The following is a 17,266-nucleotide window of genomic DNA, read 5'->3' as shown; positions in this document are numbered from 1 at the left end:
GTGGATCTCTATTATTATTGTTTGAAGATATACAGAGAAATGATCTCTCTTAAGGATAATAAATTATAAAGAAAAATTATACATATAAACTACAAAATGACCACACACGTTATTGTTGTCCCTTACTTCAGTCAATTTATATACTGAAAAAATTATTTTCCCAGTAAAATGTGCTGGGAAGCAGGAGGTGTATATTCTGGCACCAACTGTGTCATTTGCTTGGTGCATAATTTTGGGCCTTAACTGCCTTTGGACTATGTTTTATCTTACTAAAAGCCAGTACTGGAACATGGCATCTCTTGTTTAATTTTCCTAATCTTAAATTAGTTTAGTGAATATACTATACTTGAATAAAAATGAAAGAATCTCTCTTCTTTTGCTAACACCTACCATGATTTGAATACCGTATTAACCTTGTTACCAGGTTAGACTTGAAGTTATTATTATTTTTTTAATGATTATTTATTTTTGAGAGACAGAAAGAGACAGAGCCTAAGTGGGGGAGTGCAGAGAGAGAGGGAGACACAGAATCCGAAGCAGGCTCCAGGCTCTGGCTGTCAGCACAGAGCCCGATGCAGGGCTCAAAACCACAAACTGAGATCAAGACCTGAGTCGAAGTTGGACACTTAAGTGATGGAGCCACCCAGGTGCCTTGAAATTATTATTTTAAAAGTTACTTTGTGGGACTCTCTTAGGGCCATTTGTCTGCTCCGTCTACTGTCAGATGAATCTCACTGTGTATACTCCAAGGCAGTTGCTTTCCTACCAGTGCCTTCATCCTCCTTTCCTCCCTTGTAGATTTTGGGACAGTATGTACCTGACTATTAGGAAAAAAACAGAAGGGCCCTGAAAATGTGGGTTACAGAGAGTCCTTCCTCTCTTTGTCTATGCATGATAGCCCCCCCAAGAAAAAAAATGAAACGAATGAAAAACTTCTCTGTTAACTGCTTCATTATGAGCAGAAGTAGGTGCCTGACTATCCAAATTCCACTTCAGATTTCTCTTTCCAGCTTCTGTTAGCCCCTAGAAATTTTAGTAAGTGATACTGAGGGGTCATGGAGTATGAGAATGATAATTCACCTGAGAGGCATTCAAATCATGTCTCTATCACATATTAGTTAAGTGATTGTGGGCAAGTGATCTGAGGTCTCTAAGCCTCAATTTTCTCATATGTAAAATGAAGTTAACTAATACCTACTACACCAAATTATTAGAATCAAGTTAATCAAATGGTACTTGGAATTATGGCTAAACTGTGGTTTGAAATGTGAGTATCATTTAGAAAATACAGTAGTTTCTAGGCTGATTCAAATTAGAGCTGGTTTCATTTCTAGGGTCCTTAAAAATCCCTATCTTTTAAAAAAGCCATTTTAGATGGGGGGAGCAAATATAAAGGCTTTGAATTCTTTCATGCTTCAATAGATGCCAATTCCATGGTATAGAAAATGGTATATTAAAAAAGCAAGAGCCAAAATAAAGACTAATTTTACATCTATTCAATTAGCCAAAAACTTGCTGTGAATTTATGGCAAAAACAACATTCAAACATTGCTGGTGACATCAAAAATTAGTATGGCCTTTTAGAGAAATAATATAACTATTGTATTGAGAACTATAAAATGCCCATACTCTTAAAACGAATAAACCTACTCGTAAGACTTTATCCTAAGACAATAATTCAAATAAGGAAAATAGCTATCGTTTTACTTAATAGTGCCTGGCACATAAAAGGTACTCAAACGTTTCTTCAAATGGATACCTTTATTTGCATTGACCTCTCCAGTCACTGCCTTTGGTTCCTTCTCATTTAAGATTTTCTATTCTTATCACCTCAGGAGAGTGTTAGAATCAAATTCTAATATCTTTGCTTAGTCTCTGTTCTGCAACTTTCCCCATTAACTTCATTGTTGATTGCTAGCAGACCCCCTTGCCTTTGATACTTTCACCTCTAAACTCAGATGACCTTCACACAGAAACCAAGTTGACTATATACTACATTCTTGCCAAATCAAAAAGAAATCTGAAGATTCCTTCAAAATCCTAGGATGTCTTTTTGTTTTGTCAACACCTTTCTAGACCTAATTGACTCATTGCCTGCTTCATTAAGACAGAAGACAGCCAGAAACCCTTCATACCCATTCTTACCCGATCCTCCTCTTTCTTAAAGATATAATTCACATATCTCTTTCGTGTACAATTAAGTGGTTTTTAAAATGCTGTTATATAAGGTATTCTAGTATCAAGGTTGTACAGCCATCACCTTATGTAATTCCGAACATTTTCATTACTCACAAAAGCAACTCCATACCCATATGCAGTTACTCCCCATCCCCACCTCCAGCCTCTGGCATCTCTAATATACTTTCTGTCTCTGTGGATATCGCATACAAATGCAATCACACATTATGTGGCTTTCTGTGTCTGGCTATTTGAGTGTAACATTTTCAAGGTTCATCCATGTTATAGCATGTATCACTACCTCATTCCTTTTATTGATGAATGATATTTCATTGTATGGCTATACTGTACTCATTCAACAATTGGTGAACATTCAGGTTATTTCTATTGTCTTTTTGGCTCTCATGAATAATGCTGCTATGAACATTTGCATAAAAGTTTTTGTGTGAATACATTTTAATTCTCTTGGGTATGCAAACTATGAGTGGAAATGCAAGTTAAGTACCTCTTGATATACAAATCTATTGTTTCCAAGTTCAGATAGCTTGGGTTATCTCTCACAATGCAAACAACTCCATACTGACCACTCCATTTTCACTCAAACACCTTAAGTCTTCAGAGTCTACACATATTAACTGCAACTTGTTTCTTTCCAATTAAGTTGAGGGCAGGGATCAATTCTCACGGTTCTGATCATATACTAGACATTTAATATATGCTCATTGATACACTGACACCCTAAGATCCTCACAAATGTGAGAATGATGACTTACTCATTCCTTCATCTGGCAAATATTTGAGTTGTATGCTCGTCACTGTGCTTAATGTGTAAATTGTGGATAAAAGTTAATCAGTTTCATCATACCCCAAATGCCAATTCGACTCCACAAATATTCACTGAATACTTATGATATGAATGGCATTGTGCCAGGTATTTCAGCAGACATAGATAGGAATAAGATATAGTCTGCAGCCTTTTATGGCAGTACATAAACTCTACATACAAAAATAGCAACGACAAAAAACAAACAGCAGCAGCAGCACTGGATATTAAATGCCATAAGGAAAGTACAAAAGGCTCTGGAGGGTCAATGGGCAGAGTACATATGCTTGGGAGAGTGGAGTGAGAAGGACCGACATCAGAAAATACTTCTTGAAGTTGAAGGTGGTAGGGCTTCCAAGACGTTGGCATTTTGATAGATAGGGATTCCTAGGAAAAGAGAAAGTGTTTCAGGCAGAAGATAGCAAGAACAAAGATTGAAAGGCTAAGTACAGTACAGAATTTTTTTCAGAGACCAGTCCTGTTAGGAATGTGTAGATGGGTAATGAGAGAAGGCTCTTGAATGTTAGGCTTAGCATTTAAATAGGTTTAGAAGAATCATTTGAAAGTCTTTCTGTAACGATTCAAATTACTTTGGTGATTCCTTAATCTTTTCTCAAAACTTTTCTAGTATGTGTATTTTCTAAAGTGATCGTGGAAATTAGAGATTTCTCCTTTCTACAAGGAATAAAAAATAAAATCTTGATAGCTAATTAAGCAGGCTGATAGGAGAAGGCTTAAAATTTCAGTAATTCTAGCACTGCATCTCCATACTTTTTGGGGACATGTAAGGCTTAAAACACACAGGCAGGCAAATCCTAACGGTCAAAATAGCAGAAGCAAGACTAGGAACAAAATAATTGTGTTCATTAAGCTCCTGACACCAGGCACTGTGCTTGGTGATTTACACAGAATATCTCTGATCCACCAAACAACCCTATTTAGGTTTATGGCAACTGAGGCTCAGAGAGATCAAGTAAAATGCTTAAGGTAACAACCTCAGTTAGTAAAAGGTGGACACCAGTTTTGAAACCAGACCTCTCTGTTACCCTATTTTCTCTATTGCTCATTTTTGTGTTTACTATATAAAGGAGTACAGAATGGCAAGTTCATGATGTATGTATCAATGAACAGGACTACATATTTAACAGAGGGGCTTTAATGGTCTGGAGGAAAACTAGGCTGAAATATTCAAAACTGGTTTTAGAACGGCTTAATGATCAAGATCAAGAGAGATGAAATTTAGGGCTGCTTCTTGAAGGAATACAGACAATGATGATACGATCAATCCTATTTAGGAATGCCAAGGGAGCAATATTCCACTTTTCATTTGGAGACAGTAAACTCCAAGAGAATATGGATATTTGTCCATACTCACTGATACAGTACAAGTCCCTAGAACAGGGTCTATCCCACAATAAGCACTCAGTTAACTATTGCTGGCATAATGAAAAATCATGCAAGGGGTATTCTCATTTGAATACACTTGAAGGTCTTGAAATAAAGACAGCAGAGTAGTAAGTTTAAAAACCATTCAAGTTGATAGGATATTCTCTTTACTACTCAACCCCATGTCAGAAACAAACTACCAAAAACAACAAACGTACAACAAAACAACAGTTGTCAAACATTAGCATGATTTTTCAAAGAAAGGTGGTAAAAAGAACTAAAAGACACTTTCGTACTTTATATAGCATCTAGTACTCTGTGAACAATCAAATTTCAGTGAGGTGGAATCCAGAATTTTGACCTATTATTTTAATATTTCAAACTTTTGGGAGCAGTACATCCAGTGACTGTTTTTGGAAAAGAAAAGGGTTATCTAATCTGAATACCCTAAAGGCATCAACAATTTTTTTTTTAATGTTTATTTTTGAGAGAGACAGAGACAGAATACGAGTGGGTTAGGGGCAGAGAGAGGGAGACACAGAATCTGAAGTAGGCTCCAGGCTCTGAGCTGTCAGCACAGAGCCCGACGCAGGGCTCAAACTCATGGGCCACGTGATCGTGACCTGAGCGAGGTCGGTTGCTTAACCCATTAAGCCACCCAGGTGCCCCGATTTTTCTTATTTCTGTATTACTACAATTCTTCCATGGGATAGCATAAAGACCAATTAAAAAAAAACTCTGCTTCCCAGTTTCCAAAGGCAACACTGCCTTTGTATCTCAGTCAATATTTTAACTACATTTCCTCTATCTTTTTCATTCAGTTCCACAATCTTTGCTTACTTTAAGAATTCCTAATACTACAGTTTAATAGTTAATTTATCAGAGTGGTCATATCATATTTTCTTTTATATTACATTAATATGGACGATAGTGAACACTTTCTAATCAATTAATTAATACTTGCTCGAGGCAGTCTACATGTTCCTAACTTTCAATTAATAATAAGAGACATTATCATGTCTTGCCTTTTCAATTATTGCAGAAATTTTGTCTTTCAAAAGGTTACTCACTGATTTTAGGGCCTTAGTGTTTTTGTTTTATGTCTACAGAAGGTTAAAACATATTTTCCTTACTGTAATCTTTAGTTGAAAACACATTTTCTATTAAACTCTAAATGAAATAGCTTTTTAAAAGAACTATAATGAAAACAGCTGCAAATTCTGAGGATAGATTAGGTAACAAATCCCAAAGGAAAAAGTACACAGGCCTTACTCTTTCAAAATGTCTTTAAAGACATTACAGTTCACTTGATGTTCTAAAATTACTAAAGTTGAGATTTCATAAGCTCCAAAAAGTTTGATTCCTTCAGTACACGCACACACAGTGGTATCTGAAAGGAGCAGCCAAGGAATCAAAATTGTGTTTATTACCACTTTACATATAGTTTTTGTTTTTTATAAAACATTAAGAATGTAGGAAAAATAAAAAGTTCTGTCTTAATTCATCTTTGGTCCTTTGTGAGCCACATTTTCCGCTTGTTTAAAATCTAGCTGAGTACCATGATCCTTGCACCATGATTTAAAACCACAAAGAGCAGATACCAGTTTTTAGTTGGTGCTGAAATTAATTAAGTTATAAAGGGGAAAAATGTACTAAAGCACAACTTTCACAAATGCTATATGTTAAGTTACATGTAAGAATTTTTAAGGCTGAGGAACTTGTTTTCAGGTACAGAGTAAAATCTGTAGCCTAAAATAAACAGGCCTAAGATTTTAAGATAACAATGGTTATCAGTCGAGGTAATACCAAGTATTTCAGTACTTCAGTACAATACTTCCACGCTTGTAAGGCGAAAATGCCTCATAATTTATGTAAACCATTGAGTCCTATAATGAACCACCTCCTTATAAGAGCAGCTACAGAGTTCCTGTGGCATGTCAAGGCAGAGAACACCACTATACCTCACTCAGTCAAGGTTGGACTTGAGTAGGGGAGCAGAGGTGGGCAATTCATTAATCACACAAGAAAGTCTGTCTTGTACAACTGAGAAATTTTAACAAGGGTCTTCAAATACTTTGATGAAGGCATTTAAAAAAATTTGGGGGGAAGGAAATTTTCCATCTTACACATGGAAACAAAACTCAAATTCTGACTGGAGGCTGGTGATTAGCACAACTTTGTGGAACAACATAACTTTTCACGTAAAACACAATCCCAAGGCTTTAAGATACCGTCTATGCAAATGGCACCAAGTATCACCTTTTCAAGCCTTCACCGGCACTAGAAGTGAGTTGGACACCCCCAATCCATCACCCTACCCCCACAGGAAATGGGTTATGTTTTCCCCCTCCCCCAGGACGGTCTTCCTCCCCTCCCCCAGCCGGAAGTGAAGCGCCCCCATTCAGACGGCCTCAAACCGAGACGAACCAGTAACAACAGCAAAAGAGAGATGATCTTCAAGGGGTGAAGGGTACCTCCACTGTGGCCACCCCGAAGCTCGCCTTGCTTACTGACCTGCTGACGATAGGGGTGGGCAGGGGCCTGGGGCCTAAAGAAAGTCCCTTGCACAGAGGACAATTCCCTGAGCCCCTCTCAATCGCCTCCACTCTTCTCACTCCGACGTCTCACAGCATGAAAAAAATTCCTCCGCAGTACTTTATTTTGATATCGTCTCTTTCCCTTTAATCGCTTAACCATCTTCCCATAGGCAACTTTTGCTATCGCAGTAGCATTTAAAATTGTTCCGGTGAGTAGGAAAATGGAATATTATTCCCCATACCTTCAGAATAATGAAGGGATTATTTTGTTCAAATGCGGCGAAGGATTACGTGATTACGCAAGGTGAGATTTATTTTCGCGGAGACTTCTGGGATATGTAGTTTTTTTTTAATTGCTAAGGCCTGCAGAAAGTATTGGGACTTAAATCGGTAATTACTATATACTGGAGTCCTTGAAAATACACATTATGTATTCGAGGGCAGGCTGACCAGGGAACTTCGGCACCACAAGGGCCAGTACTTCGTTGCCCTTTTCCTCTGGAACTTAATGGAACCAAAATTTCCCTTCGCTTTCGGTGCAAGGTCCTGGTCGTCCCGCCTTCTTCCTTTGGCCACGCCCTCCTCAGCCAGTCAGGCGCCCTCATAGGCTCATCTTCTGGAGGTAGGCACGCGAGAGGAGGGGCCTCACCGTGACTCCTCCCGCGGGGCCGAGGCGAGACTGGGGAGAAAGCCGAGTACCGAGCGCTCGTGCGCGCGCGCGTGCTCGCTCGTCAAGGAGAGTGTGCGCGCGGAGGGGCGGCGCGCGGGGCTGGGAGGAGGCGGGCAGGCTGGTGGGCTGGGCGGGCGGCCGGGAGCGCGCGGCCGACTCGGCGGCGGCGAGTAGTTAGTTACTTGTTAGTGTCAGTTGCTCGGTGGCGGCGGCCCTGGTCACCAGGAAGGGGACGGGACGGCCGGCAATGGTGGTCACCACAGTGGCCTGTGCTCCTTTCAGGTAACGGGGGCAGGGCTGCCCGCGTCCCCTCGGTTCCCTTCTCCTCTCGCGCCGATTTGTGGGACCACGGTCGTCCTGGGGTGAGGGCGCTGACCTGGGAGAATGGGGGGGGGGGGGCGGCGCAGGGTCGAGTGGCGCCTCCGCGGGGGCCCAGGCGGTGGGTGCGTCCGCCAGGCGCGGGATCTCCGGTCACCCCCGCACCCCGCCGCCCCCGGGCCCTCTGGCGTCCCCCGCTCCCGCCCCCGCCCTCTCCCGCGGCGGCTGGGGCCCCGGTAGCTCGGCGCCCCCCAGAGGAGGGAAACTTGGGACCTGGAGACGAGGGACGCCCCCGGGCGCGGCTGGGAGGCTGCTGGGGAAAGTGAAGCCTGTAAAGAGCTGGATGCAGTGGGGCAGGAAGGGCTTCTCGTTCTTCAGTCTACACGGTCATCCCGCTCCCAACCCAGGAGGATCCGGCGCAGGCTCGCCAACCGCGCCAGGACGAAACCCCACGGCTCTTTCCTATTCAACTTGGCCCTGCGGCTTGTGAGCCCGCTAACATGCGGGTTTGCTCGGTTGTTTGGGGATTTTCAGTGGTTCGGTTGGTCAATTTGTTTCTCCTTTGCCCTTTGACTCATCCGTTCTTGCTACTTTCCTTACCTCCCGCGTTGAGGACTAGCGGTCTGAACCCCCTTCCCTCCCCCGCCCCGTCTCCTGCACCATCCGTCTGAGAATTTGATTTTTTTTTCTTCCCTTGACAACCTTAAAGACTGCTGAGAGCGACAGGAAAGAGGAGCTTTCCCACCTTTAAATGTTACTTTCTTGCAATCCGGTTTGTTTGTTTGTTTGTTTGTTTTCAATATCCAAGTTTAAGAATTTGAGAGCTTTGGAATGGAGTTATTAGAAGGCTGGCGTTGAGGGGATAGTGACGAGTTAAAAGAAAACTATGATTTCATCTTTATTGGCTTTGCTATAGAAAAGCTAATACATTTTTCTTCTGCTTCTGTTAAATATGGTAAGGTTCTATGTTGAATTAAATATTTGGAGACTTACATAAAAGGCTATTTTTAGGTCATTGGATGATGTATGTCAACAGCTTTTCACCTGAATTGGGTTTGCCTTGAGGATTCTGTTTTGGGCCTGCGTACTGATTTTTGTTCAGCTACAGCTTTTTAATTTTTTCCCCCTGATAAATGATGTAGAAATGTGTGTAGTGGGAGAACCCATATTGCTCTCCGCAGTGTGGAAGTGAAAAACGTGAATTATGCACAGGGGTAAAACTTTCCATGAGCAATCTTGGATACTTGCTTCATGATGGCTTCTGTAATTTCACAGCATTTCTAGATAGCTCAATTCACTGGCTGCCTTAATTACTTTCTGAAGTGCCTGGCACTTCTTCTCTTTGGTGACTCGTTTAGTAAACTATAATGGCTGATATGGTACATTTTCTTGGCTTCAAAGATGGGAGTTACAGCTTCAGCCCAGAGATTAATAGTTAACAATGGAAGCAGAATTCATACCATTGCTAGTGAGTTTTGGCTATGACCAACTCACAAACTATGTGAAAAAACAAACATCTTTCCATAGCTGTCAGGGGGGAAATATTTTATCATGTCTTTATTTTGGAGACTTCAAGTTGATTATATTATGTGGGAAAAAATGTCAAATTATTTTCTTTAAGGCTTTGTGATGTACGGTGTTCCTTTCCATCTTCTACCCCCCATTTAGGGGCTGATATTTATGTTTGGCTGGGTTCCAGGATGGGAAGAAAATAGTTTGGTGAAAGGAAAAGATATGATTGCTTTGAACTGTTATGACACAGCGAGTATTCATTTTACCCAGGGATAGTACAGAGAAACTTCCTCACTAATGTTTGTACCCCATTAACATTCTGTCAGAATTTGTTTTTAAAAGCCTATCCTGAGGCCCATAAAGAAATAATGCCACTTCATAACTGTTTCTGACAATCACATTAAAAAATGTTCCTGGAATGCATTATATGTGTACTCATATAAACATTTATCTTTGTACATTTATGGTAATGTAAATATTTAAGTCTGAGGGCTTAAAAACTTTTATTTGCTTATTTGCATACATGTTTTTCAACATCTAGCAGTGCCAACCATATTTGCCAAATAAGCATCAGCCATAAATTCATGCTTTGGCACATTTCATATAATAACTCTTCTAAATTGCTCCATGGTGAAGCATCATGAGATTAGCATTTGCTTCATGAGAGAGATTTGTTGTTGTTTTTAACTGTAATGATGTGCTGTTTAAGTGGAACAGGTGCTGGGCTCTCGCTGTTTGTGTTGAAACCTGCCAAATCATACTCTTTTGTTAGATGGGCTGTTTAAGTAATTTAGGAACCAAACTGTGGCCCCTGGCATGCAAAGTGTGAGTTCAAGGTTCCATATCACTGCTGCGAATCCCTATTTTCACTGTAAGAGGCAGATATGTGTGATGAGCTTTACTTTCTCATTGCTGTTCTCTCTTTAATTCCTACTCCTTGCCACCACCCCAGTCCTTTCATTACTAGAGCTCCTTTGAAAGTCTAGGCTCCTTCACTGCTGGTTTGTTTTCATTGAAGAACTAGAAGTTCTAAGAACTTTGAGGCCAAGAATAGATAGTTCGTATTTATTTGACAAATATTTTGATTGCCTTTTAAGTGTTAGGCATGGTGGACCCTGAGAATATGTAGAATGATATTCCTTTTTGCAAGCAGGGTACAGTTTAGGAGGAGAAGATAGTGGATAACTGATAATTAACAATGTGATGTGATATATGACACAGGAGTAAGTAGATTCCTATGGATGGAAGCAACAGGAGGGATAGTTGACTAAGACTTGGGGTTTTGGGGAGGGGCAGTCCTGAAATGCATCCCTGTGGATTCCCTGAGCTAATCTTCAAAAATAGGACTTAACTAGGTTCAGAGAAAGGACAGAAAAGAGGGAAAGGACAGTTTGGACTAGCACTATCCTATAAAAATATAATAGGAGCCACAAATATGTCATATGTATTTTTGAATTTTCTAGTAGCTGCATTAAAAACAATAAAATGTTATTTACTTTTAACAATACACTGTAATAATAATACAATATTAATAATATGTTATTTAATTTGATATAGCTAGAATATTATCATTTGAACACATGATCAGTATTTTGAAAGTATTATTGAAATATTTGACATCTCCCTTTTCATACTAAGTCTTTGGAATCTGGTATGTATTTTACATTTATTTATTTACTTTAAAGTTTACTTATTTATTTTGACAGAGAGAAAAAGCACAAGGGGAGGGCCAGAGAGAGAGAGAGAGAGAGAGAGAGAGAATCCCAAGGAGGCTTTGCACTGTCAGCGCAGAGCCTGACATGGGGCTTGATCCCAAGAACCTGAGTCAAAGTCAGACGTTTAACTGTCTGAGTCACCTAGGCACCCCTGTATTTTACATTTAAAGCACATCTTAAGTTTAGACTAGTCACATTCAAGTACTCAGTAGCCACAGGAGGACAGTACAGTTTTAGAACAAGGGCCAGTAAAGTGGTAAGAAGCCAAAATACTGAATGCCTTATGAACCATGTTGAGAAGCTTTAACTGTATCCTGAAGGCTGTGAGGATTTAGTGGGGAAAAAATGTTGTGATGGAATCAGGTTTGTGTTTTAGACCTATCATGTTGTCAGTGAAGTGAATGCTGGATTAGAGAAGGGCAAAACTGGAAGTAAGGTCAGTTAGGAAGCCAGCCACTCTTGTTGAGAAAGGATGAGGGATATAAAGCAAGGAGTGGGTATATGAGAGATTTAGGAAATATTATATTATCAGCAGTTCAGGGTACATAATCAGATTATGGAGTTGAGCAAGGTTGAAGATTTAGGATGATTCCCACATTTATGTGGTGAGCTACTGAATGGGGCAGGCAACTGAAGAGAAGCCAACCGTCTGTGCCAGACTGACCAAAGATGAAAAAAGGAAGCTATGAGAGATTTGTCACAGAAGCTGAGGGAGGAGAATATTTCAAGGACTAGAAGTGGTCAACACTGTATCCTGCCATGAAAAGGCCAATAAAGGTAAGGGCTGAATAAAATCTCTGAGACTTAATGATTGTCATTTGTAACTTCAGTAAGTGCAGGTAGCTACAGTGTAATACGTTTAGGGGGTTGAAGAGTGAATGACAGATGCTTAGCTAATTAAGCATTAATTAGCTAATTAAGGGCTAATACAGTGTTTTCAACACAGAACTGAAAGGAGAGTATAGGTGGAGGGAGATGCAAGGGATTTAGAGAAGTTTATTCCCCTTCCCTTTTTAAATTGAGAGGATCTTGGGGAGTCTGGGTGGCTCAGTCGGTTGGGTGTCCCACTTCGGCTCCTGTCATGATCTCACTGTCTCTTGAGTTTGAGCCCCCCATTGGGCTCTCTGCTGACAGCTCAGAGCCTGGAGCCTGCTTCAGATTCTGTGTCTCCTTCTCTCTCTGCCCCTCCCTCCACTCGCACTCTCTCTCTCAAAAATAAAATGAAAATATAATTTTTTTTTTTTTTTAAATTGAGAGACTCTTGTGCACATTTCTGTGGAATGGAAAAGAACTACAGTTGGGGAGAAATGGGTGGGTGGGGAGGGGGAGAGAGATGATTGATTGAGCCAAGGATTTGGAAGCAATAGGAGGGGATGGGATGCAAGGCATAGGTAGAGAAATTGGCTTTGGGTAGGAGATGATTTTCCTTTCCCCAGTGAGCCAAAAGGAAGGAGGTAAAGTTTGTAACTGACAAGGGCAGGAAGGAGAATGAGTTGATGACATGTATCATTTTTGAGTACCTGCTAAGAGTGAAGGAGAATGTGGTAGAATAGGAGTTCTTACAAAGTGTGTGTGAGTTAAAAAAAAAAAAAAAAAAAAAAAGGTATGTGATTTTATAACAGCTTCCAAGGGAATGTGAGGGCTCTGGGGAGGAGGAGCGAGAGAGAGGGGCGTACACACAGATACACACATGACTAAGAAAGTGAAGAAGCATGGTTAGGCATCATTGGAGGGCCCGTTTGAAATTGTACACCTTGGATTTGTAGAAGCAACAGTTTGCATGGTTGTTTGATTGTTTTCTCCAGCATGATCACTCTGGGTATAGCTGAAGGAAACCATTTAATACTCCCAAGAACTCGTAAGGTTCCTACTGTTAATCTTGATTATAAGATGAACAGCTAGAGTTCAAAGCCTGGTAGTTCAGTACCGGAGCCCAGGCTGTTATTGCTTTGCAGATGCCTGCTTGGGAGAGATTCCTAAAGGACAAGGGAATTAGAGATATTGAGGATTGTTACTAAATCAAGGAACTGTGGAGTCCAGGCTGGATCATCAACAGGAAGCCTGGAAGGGGTGATTCAATTAGGAGAAAACAAAGGGCGTGAACAGCTAGATAGATGTCATTGTGAAGCTAAAGAGCTAGTGAGGAGGAAGCGATAATATTAGCTTTTATTTATGGAGTACCTTCTATATGCTAGACACTTTAACACTTTATTTCTAATTCTAACACTTACTGTACAATGTGTTACTAATCTTACAGTCTTCCCTTTGTCGTTCTCTGTGACATGAAGAAACAGGATTAGAGAGGTTAGATAATCTGTCCAGAAACATACACTATCAAGTGATGAAATCATGATGCAAAGCCCATTCTTTTTTCTCCAAATCATATCCTCCACTTACTCCCCCTCCTTCGTTTTCTTCTTTTAGAATTTTTATTTTTTAAGTAAGCTCTAGGCCTAGTGGGGGGGCTTGAGCTCACAACCCCCAGATCAAGAGTTGCATGTTCCACCCACTGAACCAGCCAGGTGCCCCCAAATCATATTCTTCTCAAGTAAGGAGACAAGACAGAAGATGCAGTAGTGGTGAAAAGTGGTGCAAAGACACTGGGATATTTAATTTAGGATTTCAGAGCTGATCATTCATTTAACAAATGTTTGTTGACCATTTAGTACACGTGCCAGGCATTATTCTAGGTGCACCGGTTACAATAGTGAACCAAACACACAGAATTCTTGCCTTCATGGATCTTACATTCTAGAGAGTGTGAGACAGACATTAAACAAAATAAGTAAGTGAGAGTATCAGAAGGTGATAGATAAGTGCTGTGGAGAAAAAGCAGGCAAGAGGGACAGGAATGCCATAGGGTATGTTCACTTTTTAAAATTTATTTATTAATTTAAAAAAATATTTATTTTTGAGAGAGAGGGAGACACAGTGTGAGCAGGGGAGGGACAGAGAGAGGGAGACACAGAATTTGAAGCAGCTATCTGCACAGAGCCCAACATGGGACTTGAACTCATCAGCTGTGACATCATGACCTGAGCCAAAGTTGGACATTCAACCGACTGAACTACCCAGGCACCCCAGGTATGTGCACTTTTGAAAAGGATGTCTGAGAAAGACTTGGTGAAAAGTGAGCAAAAACTTGAAAGAAGTAAGGGGCATACTAGGTGGAAGAAACATTTTGCATTGGCCCCAAAGCAGAGGTGTGCTTGTTGTATTCTCTGAGCTCTTGGAGGCCAGTGGGCCTGGACTGGAGTGAATAGAAGAGAAGAAGGTGGTGAGGTCACAGAGAATGACTGGGTCCGAATTTCATAGAACCTGTAGGCCTTTGTAAGCACTTGGATGTTTACTTTGTGAGATGGAAACTATTACAGGATTTTGAGCAAAGGAATGGCATGATTGGATTTATGCTTTAAATGCTTCACTCTGAGCCACTGTGTTGAAAGTAGTCTGAGGTACAGCGTAAAGCCAAGAGGACCAGTTAGGAGGCTTCCCAAAATATGAAGTTGGGAGATAGTGCTGTCTTGGACCTGGGAATTGATGAGAAGCGATTGGATCTGTGAGAGTTACAGAACAGTTGCAGAGATAGTACATAGAGTTTCCTTAAACTGGTGTTTCTCTACATCTGCGCTATTGACATTTTGGACTAGATAATCCTTTGTTGCTGGGTGTTGCCTTGTGCAGTAGTATGTTATGTAGCATCCCTGGCCTTTATCCACTAGATGCTACTACCATCCCCCCAGCAGTAACAATCAAAAGATGTTTCCAAGGGTGCCTGGGTGGCTTAGTCAGTTAAGCGTCCGACTTCAACTCAGGTTGTGACCTCGCGGTTTGGGAGTTTGAGCCCCATGTCAGGCTCTGTGCTGATGGCTAAGAGCCTGGACCCTGCTTTGGATTCTGTGTCTCCCTCTCTCTGCCCTGCCCCTGCTCACACTCGGGCTCTCTCTTCTCAAAGGTAAACAAACATTAAAAAAAAAAAATGTTTCCAGACATTGCCCAATGGCTCTTATGGGGCAAAATTGCTTCTATTAAGAACCACTTCCAAATACCCTTCACCCTGTTTCCCCTAATATTAACATCTTACATAACCATTTATCAAGCTGAGAAATTAACAGTCCTACAATGCTCAACCGAACTCCTAATTTTACTTGTATTTTACCAGTTTTTCCACTAATAACCTTTTTCCATTCCATATGCAAACCAGGATACTACAATGCTTTTGATTGTCAAGTCTCTTTTATCTCTTCTAATGTATGATAGTTTCTTGGTCTTTTCTTTTATGACCTTATACTTTTAAAGAGTACTAGTTAGGTATTTTGTAGACCGTTCCTCCATTTGGATTTGTCTGATGTTTTCTCATTTAAATGGGGTTATGGATTTTGGGGGTAAGAATACCATAAAAGTGAAGGGCCCTTTTGGGGCGCCTGGGTGGCTCAGTCGGTTAAGCATCTGACTCTTGATTTGGCCCAGGTCATGATCTCACAGTTCGTGAGATTGAGCCCTGAGTCAGGCTCCATGTCCTGACTGCACGGAGCCTGCTTAGGAAATTCTTTCTCCCTCTCTCTCTCTGCCCCCTCTCCAGCTCATGCACGTGTGTGCACACACATGTGTGCTCTCTCCCTTTTTCTCTCTCTCAAAATAAATAAACATTGAAAAAAAGTGAAGTGCTCTTAGGAGATGCATGATACCAACGCGACATCACTGATGATCATTTTGTTAAGGTGTTTTCTGGCAAATTTCTCCCCTGGAAAGTTATTTTTCCCTTTCTGTACTCTGTTCATTAGAAGCAAGTTGCTAAGACCAGCCCACACTCAAGGGGAGGGGAATGAATCTCCCACTTCCTAGAGGAGGAGAATCAAAGAATTTATGGACATATATTAAAACCACTACAGTAATTGGTAAATATTTTGGGGTGAATACTTAGAGGCTTTGCCAGTATCCTGTTTCTGCTCACTAATTTTAGCATTCATCTGTAGATTATGCCTGCAGTAATTATGGCTATGGTGTTCTTGAAGTGCTTCTTTATTTCTCTTATTTTTTCTGTATTTATTAACTGGAATTCTTTTGTAAGGACGGCTTATTCCTTCTCTATTTTTCTATCTACCTATTTAATCATTGATATCAGTTTCAATTCATGGACATTTATTTTATTGTTAGTGTTATAGTGCAGTGCTAACGTTATTTATTTTGCCCAAATTATTCTAGCTTTGGCCATTGAGATCTCTTTTAGGTTGACTCTGTGTCCTTTGACATTCTTCTATCCTTTGTGTGTGTACATGTACATGTCTTTATTCTCTGGTACTACTAGATGCTTCAGGCTTGTTGTGTATTTTTCCTGCAGCATCCCTAGACTCATTTTTTTAAGAAGCTGTGGTTCCTTTTATCAGAGAGTGGTATTTGGAGGCCAAGATCTGGATGGTAGGTGTGCTTGTTGTTATTGGAATGTCACTGCTTCTAGTCACGCTCAGTGGACAGCAAGCTAGGAAATACGTGTACGTATACTAATCTGCATCCACACATATCTATATTTATTTCTGTATATAAAAATAGGCAGGCATTTTATACTTATGTGACTCCAATTGGATATGTTTTGATCCAACTATATTTGCTGATGGATTGGATGTGGAATGTGAAAAGAGTTGTCAAGGATGACTCCATGGTTTTTGGCTTGAGAAAGGGAAGGATGGAGATGTCATTAACAGAGATGTGAAGACTGTGGGCAGAGCAGATTTCTGGGGAGAGTTCAGGAATTCTTTTCCAGACTGCCTAGGTTTTTGAGATGTCTAATAGACATACTAATAGAGATGTCAAGTCAGCAGTTGAACAAATGAATCTGAAGTTCAGAGGAGAATGGTCCAAGTTGCATACATTTGGGAATTGTCTGTATAGGTGAAATTGCCTGAGGAGTGAGTGTTGATAGAGAAGTTCAAGGACTGACCCCTGGGACCTACTGGTCAGAGAGATGAGGAGGATTAGTTCTGCAAAATGATAAGGATTAGGATGTGGCTATAGGGTAGATTCCATATCCATCAGTAATGAGCACTTATTCAGTATGTATTATTTTCAAGGCACCGAACTGTTTTGGGGTTAACCTTGCTCCCTTCTTCCATAAATTTGCAATCTAGGA

At 40.7% G+C, this 17,266-nt stretch overlaps 2 protein-coding genes across 6 annotated transcripts in view; one reads left to right on the top strand and one right to left on the bottom strand.

The window, feature by feature from the left end:
• HMG20A (high mobility group 20A) overlaps positions 1 to 7,212 on the bottom strand; it is a 68,707-nt gene extending 61,495 nt beyond the window's left edge. Inside the window, exon 1 of one of the 2 annotated variants that reach the window (XM_030317640.2) lies at positions 6,902 to 7,212. The gene's annotated coding sequence lies outside the window, so the exon portion shown is untranslated. The remainder of the gene's footprint in view (positions 1 to 6,901) is intronic. The other variant, XM_030317641.2, reaches the window with a different exon arrangement.
• Positions 7,213 to 7,740: 528 nt separating this feature from the next.
• Positions 7,741 to 17,266, top strand: part of PEAK1 (pseudopodium enriched atypical kinase 1) — a 311,110-nt gene continuing 301,584 nt past the window's right edge. For all 4 annotated transcript variants that reach the window (XR_003969358.1, XM_030317633.1, XM_030317632.1 and 1 more), the window contains exon 1: positions 7,741 to 7,876. The gene's annotated coding sequence lies outside the window, so the exon portion shown is untranslated. The remainder of the gene's footprint in view (positions 7,877 to 17,266) is intronic.

The sequence above is a fragment of the Lynx canadensis genome, chromosome B3 (assembly GCF_007474595.2).
Source record: "Lynx canadensis isolate LIC74 chromosome B3, mLynCan4.pri.v2, whole genome shotgun sequence".
Classification (NCBI taxonomy): domain Eukaryota; kingdom Metazoa; phylum Chordata; class Mammalia; order Carnivora; family Felidae; genus Lynx; species Lynx canadensis.
This window is presented reverse-complemented; position numbering and strand designations above follow the sequence as displayed.